Genomic DNA, 8116 nt, shown 5'->3' with positions numbered 1-8116 from the left:
CATAGCACACAGATACACACAGATACCTTACCACACACACACACACACACACACACACACACACACACACACACACACATCGTCTCTCTACAGCTGTGCGCACAAACTTAGTCATTTAGCACAAACAAACACAGATAGCCTACATGATGATACTGATATAATAATACTGACATGCATTTATGGTAAACTAAATGTCATTTTGTATTTAACTATGTTAAATACACGTTTGTAATAATGAAGTTGCAATTTATTAATATTTGAATATATTTAGGTTAATATATTTTAATATATATAATAGATTTAAAAATATATTTACTATAAATGTAATACTGAAAGCATACTGCAGTTAAAAGCACTTTGCATGTGATTTAGTGGCCTATAGGCAACTCATCAAAATAAGTGTACTTTTTAAAGCACGAAAAAAAACAAGATTATTAAAACAATGATTTAAAATACACTTTAAAGTAAAGCATATTTGATATTACTACATATTGCACTTTTTTAAAAGTGTACTTAAGTGTGTTAAGAAACATGAAAGTGTCTCTCCTTATGTACACTTAAGTGACCTTTATTTCATTAATATTATATTAATTGCAAGTACATTTTTTACATATACTTCTAAGACTTTAATACACTACAAATGCACATTCAATACACTTCTTTTTACAAGGGGATAGATAGATAGATGGATGGATGGATGGATGGAAGTAGTGTGCACAAACAATAATGTTATTCATATTATATTAAGTATTCATCAATAGCACATCTGCATGTGAGAAGAAATATAATGCAAGTCAATATGTTGCGATGTAGGCTATATGAGGTCAACATCAGGAAGTTTGGTGTCTTTTATTGCCCTCTAGGGCCGTGATAGAAAAGTGTCTTGAACAAGTGACTGGATCTGCGTCTGCAACAACTGCACGTGCATTAGTTTGCACACTAACACTTTAAACGTTCAACTTCACTCCAGCTTGTCTGTATCAAGTTGTGTTTTGCCAAGAACACAAAAAGCATCAAAAGCTCATGCTGTTTTATTTTAGGATTTGATCTTCTACACTCTTAAAAATAAAGTTTCCAAAAGTTTTTTTTGGTAACACTCTATAATAACTTTCATTAATAAATCATTAACAAACATTAAATAATGCTTAACAGATTAGCTAGAAATATGAGATAATTAATGCTTACTATTGAACTTATGAAACATTACCTAATGATTAACAAATAAATCATTAAAATGCAATTAAACTTTCAGTTCATATGATCATGCAAATGATTTGAACAGAAATGATGCAATGATTAAAAGCTTATTTGTTAATGTACTTTTCAATAGAAATATAATTGAACTTCAGTTCACATATTACCTAATGCTCTTTGTTTACATTTACAGATGTTGTTGAAAAAAATAGCTTAATTAGTAATTTTAAGCACTTCACAAACTATTTATGTTACTATATTATTCATTAATAATCTCAGTGCATAAAGGTCATATATTTGGTCTTTATTTGTTATGTAGACTTCTACTATTACACATAATTTAAACAAATCATCTATTAATTATGTTGTTCATGTCTATAAGTGGAAACTATTCATCAATTGTAAATGTTTGTAAATATTTACTAATAATTATGCCTTTATGATCAGTCATCTCGATGGCAAAGTGTCCAAATGACCTGAATTCACCCTATTTACACATCTTTACAAATCATTTATTAATCATTTGTTCAAGTTTTTGCAGTAGCCAATCTAAAATTGAGACTATTCATCATTTGTAAATGTATATACAGGTTTACTAATCATTCAGTGCCTTTAACCAGCCCTTAAACCTACCCATGCCTAACCTTACCCGTATCACACCTCAACAGCAGCAAAAGTGTTGTGCATTAACAAAAGCTTTTAATCATTGCATAGCATCTGCTAAAATCATTTGTAGATTTTCAAGAAGAGCATGATCATATCAATTGAAAGTTGACATGACATTTGCAAGCATTTTCATTTACATAAAATAATGATCTGTTAATCATTAGGTAATAAGTTCATTAGCAAACATTAACAAGCACATTATCTCATGTTTCTAGTTTTCTAAAATACATTTTTTTCCACTATAAAGCACCTTTTTTGAAATGGAAAGTTTCCAAGGATGTTTACGGTTCTTCATGGAACCAAAAATGCCAATAAAAAAACCCCATTATTTTAAAAAGTATGTCTCAGGACATCACTGTAATGTGTACTGCACTCATTTTTAAAACACCACCAAGTGCCACGTCCAAACTTCATAACCTTAAATGACCGAGGGCCGTCTGTGTTAGACCGAGGCGAGTCTTCAGCTCGTGTCAGCTGGCAGCTGTCGATCAGGATTCATCAGCGGACACAAAGCCCTGCGTCACTGCACTCACCCAGCCCTTTAAATCGGTTTGATCCCATTTAGGTTAACACAGGCTAAACCCTATGAGCAAGACCGGTAGACCTACAGCAGAAGAGATGAATGCAATAATACATAACCTGTAACTGATCACTGACCCATATTCATATCTGGATTCATATCTATCAAACGCTACTGGTGAAGCGTTTTATTTATTGCACCGAAGCGGTTTCTGACTTACAAAAATGATTTTCATATTATTGTAATAATAGCCAAATACAATCTTCTAGTACAGGTATACCCTTACATTTCCAGATTTCTGTGTAGGGTTGGTGTAGGGCAATAGAAAATACAGTTTGTACAGTAGAACAACCATTACGCCTATGGAGAGTCCCTACACAGATAGTTAACCAGACGTGTGTGTGTGGTGAAGTGATAGGTGTGACCTAAAGTGCACAGAAAGCTTCAGCACTGCCATTCTGCAGTCATACTACACACTCTCCACTCAGAAATAGAGGCATAAGCACATCTGAAAGTGAGCTGCAGTTTTCAATAAGTGACTCAGATCAGATCAGGCCAGAAGTCTGATGTGTCCAGACGAGAGCTGCTGCGGCTCTCAGGCAGTAAACAGCTCATTTACTGCGACAGGCCACATCTCCGAGTCGCTCCGCTGAGAAACACATGCATCCTAATAAACAAAAAAGACGCTGAGATTACAGCTTCACAAATCAAACTAAGTGTGCAAATGCGTTTGCTTGCTGAACTCTTGTTTACGGTATGTTCGCTCTCTACATGAAACAATCACCACGGGCTGTCAGCTATCAGCTGCTATTGACACGGCAGGGGACTGATCATGATGTTTGTTTGAAGAAATAACATGCTGAACACATGAGGCAACAACGTGAGGAGGTGTTCATGCATGCACTTTTATGTCCCACGAGGGGACCTTTGGGTTCAGAGGGTGAAAAGAGCGACCTGTCTGTAAATGCCTCATTAAAAGCTTTACGATGAAGTAAAATGTAACTTCTTATTTCTCCAGAAATGCACAGTTGCATGAGCTCTGCAGAAACGGAATTAGAGATCAATAAACCTGTCAATTGTATTTATATTTGGTCACTTCATGTGTTTTTAGGATTCAGATTGCTATCCGATCATAAAAATGATCGCAGTCTGATCACTCAAACCACCTCATGATGGTGTTCGACACTCGGCCAAGTGTAAACGCATCGTTCAGGCCATATTCTGTATTTGCAATATATGGGTACAGACAGCATTAAACAGAACATTTTGAAACTTTGCATTAGCATTTTTATTCAACATGATGAAATTTTACTTTTTCACTCATAATTGTGAAAATTGATGGAATATGATTTTTTGATATTTCAAAATGTCGTTTAATACTTTATCCAATATTTTTAATGCATGTATGATAGCAAAGCTGTCAATAAAATGCACAGGGCAAACAGCTTTTCAGCAAAATAAAATAAAATAATAAAGGTTTGGTTACTTTCCATTTAACCAAAGGTATGTCCTGGAGAACACTTTCTGCCTCAAAGGTCGAGCTCATCTAATCCTATTCTACGTTTGGTGAAGAGCAGAGTGTTTCCCATCATCAGTCCTCACCCAGCGACACATGCTGGTTTCTCAGAAATCTCTTTCTCACTACACACTATCCTGCCTTCGTAATGAATCCGATCTGGCGTCGAGCGGCACGTGCACGGAGGAACCCCCATGAGGTCAAACGCGTGGGAGATCAGTGACGTCACTGAAAGGGTAAAGCACGTTCTGGGCAGGCTCAGAATACTCTCCACTCGTAGCCTTAATTATTCAGAGCAGTTGACTAACAAGAATCTGGTAATCCACACTGCTGCCAAATGAGATCAGAGCAGCCGGGGCATCTGGATTAACAGCTACACAAGAAACTTCAACGCCAAAGTCTCTTCGTAACTCAAAAGTAACGAGTGTCAGAGATGCAAAGTGACTGTTGAGCTCAATTTGAAATAAATGATGTTGCTTATTTAATGCATATAAAATAAATAATGGCAAATGCATAAACAATACAGTACACATCGCGGATCAACCACAACTGTTTTATTGCATACCAGATTATTTCATAATATTTTTTTAAATGTCTGATAACCAATACGCAGAACCATTTTTATTGTTTTATTTATGCTTATTGATAAATAATCAACAATAAAATCAATACAACAATACAAATGTAATTAAAGAAATAGTCCACCCAAAATAAAAAAAATTGCTGAAAATGTATTCCGCATCAGGCCATCCAAGTTTCTTTATGAGAACAGATTTGGAGAAAAACAGAAGATGGACTTTTTCACTGGAGGAAGCCTTATTATGGATTATGGACTCTGATTTCTGCCAGAAGCAATCATTTAAAATTAAAACACCTTATAAACACGCAGCTTTTGTCTTCACAAGATGTTAACTGATGGACTGGAGTGGTGTGGGTTACTTGTGGATTATTGTGATGTTTTTATCAGCTGTTTGGACTCTCATTTTGACGGCACCCATTCACTGCAGAGCATCCATTGCTGAGACACTGATGCAATACTACATTTCTCCAAATCTGATGAAGCAACAAACTCATCTTCATCTTGGATGGCCTGAGTATGAGAACATTTTCTGCTAATTTTCATTTTTGAGCAAACTATTCATTTAACGACAATAACAATTAAATAAAACCATTGACCAATGTGCATAACAACTCATTAAACTAAAAAAAAAAGAACAAAAATGATAATATATTTGGTTATTTTATCCATGAATACTGTTGTTTTCAGTTGCATACTGGCATAATCATGAGGGTTGGGCTGGGTTTGAATCCCGGGCGCATTTTCAGGAAAGCTGGATGTTTTCTCCATTCAGAAAACTGACTACAATTTTTCATGAGAAATTTAAGAACGTATTTTGCCATCATAAAATCTCAGAGCAAACAAATATGAACATTCGATATATCAATTCAACACTAGAAGATCTTAATATTTTGTTTCCATTTGCTTCGAGACTGTAGTGAATAGTTTTGAAAAATATTAGATATGATATGTGTCTTTAACATGTCAGATGTTTGTATCCCCCTTAAAATGCTGTTTCCGACACACAATGGCATAAATTTGACAATCTATTGACCTTATAATGGTGTAATTAAAAGAACTGAATTAAATTAGCAACTCTTTACCAGTTCTGGTATTATTATTATTATTATTATGTTATAAAGTTTGAGGTCAGTAACACATTTTCCTGCTCACCAAGGCGGCATTTATTTTATCAAAAAATTCAGTAAAATTGTGAAATATTATTACAATTTAAAATAATTGTTCTCTATGTGAATATGTTGTAAAATGTCATTTATTTCTGTGATCAAAGCTGTATTTTCAGCATCATTACTCCAGTCTTCAGTGTCACATGATCTTCAGAAATCATTCTAATATGCTGATTTGCTGCTCAACTAACATTTCTGATTATTATCAATGTTGAAAACAGTTGTGCTGCACAATATTTTTGTGGAAACCATGGCACGTTTTATTTTTCAGGATTTTTTGATGAATAGAAAGTTCAAAAGAACAGCATTTATTTGAAAAATAAATAATTTGTAACATTATATATGTCTTTACTGGCACTTTTGATCAATTTAACGCATCCTTACTGAATAAATTCAGTATTCATTTCTTAAAAAAATAAACAAAAAAAAAACCACCCCAAACTTTTGAGCGGTAGTGTATTTTAGATGTTTAATTGATGTTGTCATAAAATCGTAAAAACTGTTTTGAACTGTATGAAGCATATTTAAATACTATTAAGACGTGTCCCAACTTTTATAACAGGGTTAAAAAGTGTCTTCTACATCCAGTAACCTGGCAGGGCATCATCTCTCCTCTCTGACTAATTCAGTCAAGTAAGTGATTATCATTCACCTCACTGCGTGTCTGGCAGATGCTTGAACTGGACGGTCGCAGTAATTACTGCACATTAGGACCCTTAACCATCATGCACTTATTTCTAGAGGGGTCATCTGATGCACTCTGCTAACGGCTACTTTTTCATACTCTGATGACTGTATCGTATGCAAGGAGAGAGGTTTGTTCAAAAGGAAAGGACCGACTGCTTAATCAAATCACACCAAACATCAAATTCATTAGGACGGGCTTGAGATGACTGCATGAGCGCTAATTTGACAAATGAAAGAGAGCTGACATCACTCAAGTCACGTCACTGGAGACACGTTCTGCTCTGACCCCGACGACTGTAAAAACACTGAGTCAACGGCTCTGCTAAAACAGACAGAGGTGCTCAACGAGGCCATCTGACGAGACCGTTACACCTCAACTCATTCTAAATGAATCATTCTACAATCCTGTCCAGACAAAATCCCATCTCTTAATATATATATATATATATAAACTATTTAAACCTTCACATTACAGTCAATTAGTAAGTAAGCAGATGAGACAGAGAGAAAAATTCAGGGTAAACTGGAACACGTATTGCCATTGAGATGACTAGGGGGAAAAAATGTCCCAATGATCCTAAATGTTGCTTTTAGTTGAAACGCCCCCTATTGGCAGATTTGGGAGAAAGTTGGTGCATATCCTCAAATTGAGCTGTTCTCTATGTGTATCAAGTTTCATTATGTTTGGACATTGTATTGAGCAAATACAGGGTCAAACAATCAAACTGGATAACACCAGATTGTTTAATTGGCTTATGTCTTCACATCGCTTTGATAAATCTAAATTCTTAACATTTTGTCATGAGTGTTGTTAATTTCATTGTTTTTAATTGCTGTATGCTATATTACCAATAAAAAATAAATAAATAAAAACAAATATCCCAGGGATAAACAAAATCAGGACTTCTTGTAGGGCCTGACTACAGGGTTCAAAGGAAAAAATGAATTTGTCTCTCTTATGTAGGGTTGGGTACCGAAACCCGGTACCAATATGGCACCGGTACCTATGTAACCGGTATGTACTAGAACCGAATCCGAACGCAGATTTCGGTGCCTCATTTCGGTGCCATGCCTGAGCGATCGATTGAAAATATTTGTCCTCTGGTTCTCCGAAACGGACGTAAGAAGCATCATCACTGGCACCGCACGTGAAAAATAATTTCCTGACTGAGAAAATGCACGTGAACTCAAGTCGGAAAGCTCTAATAATACAAATCCAACACATCTTTGTAGTAACGAAAGTGTCCATGTTGTTTTCACATTCCTCCCTGTATTCACATTTCTAAACCTGTTGTACAAAAGAGAAAATGATAACCTTTTTACTCCACAACACCAGTCAAATGCTTCCTTTTGTGATCTGATGAGGCTTCTTGTCACAGAATAAGTCATAAAATATGTTCCATATGCTACTTTAAAAAGAATACATCGATTAGCAATAGATTTTAAATTAGGTTGACCATATGTCCTCTTTTTGGACCTACAAAAATGCGTCCGGCCGGGATTTCTTAATTGCCCAAAATGTCCGGGATTCGGCTGTTTTCTTAATCCCTCTCCCGCTGAATCTCTGACCATTGCCGCCTGCTCCCGCAACATGTGTTTCGCTCCCGCGATTTTCGTGTCCACTCCTTTAAACATTCTAATATTGTGTATAATTTTGGCGCATCAAGGAGCCGCTCTCAGGATGCGGTGTATTTAAATATTTTTGAATGAGCGTTTGCGCTGTTTACTTTCACTTTCGATTTTGCAATCACACGCACTCTGTGTAAAGGGAGCACATCTTACAAGAT

This window comes from Sinocyclocheilus anshuiensis, unplaced genomic scaffold (genome assembly GCF_001515605.1).
Source record: "Sinocyclocheilus anshuiensis isolate Anshui unplaced genomic scaffold, SAMN03320099.WGS_v1.1 scaffold181, whole genome shotgun sequence".
Taxonomy (NCBI): domain Eukaryota; kingdom Metazoa; phylum Chordata; class Actinopteri; order Cypriniformes; family Cyprinidae; genus Sinocyclocheilus; species Sinocyclocheilus anshuiensis.
Note: the sequence above shows the minus strand (reverse complement) of the source record.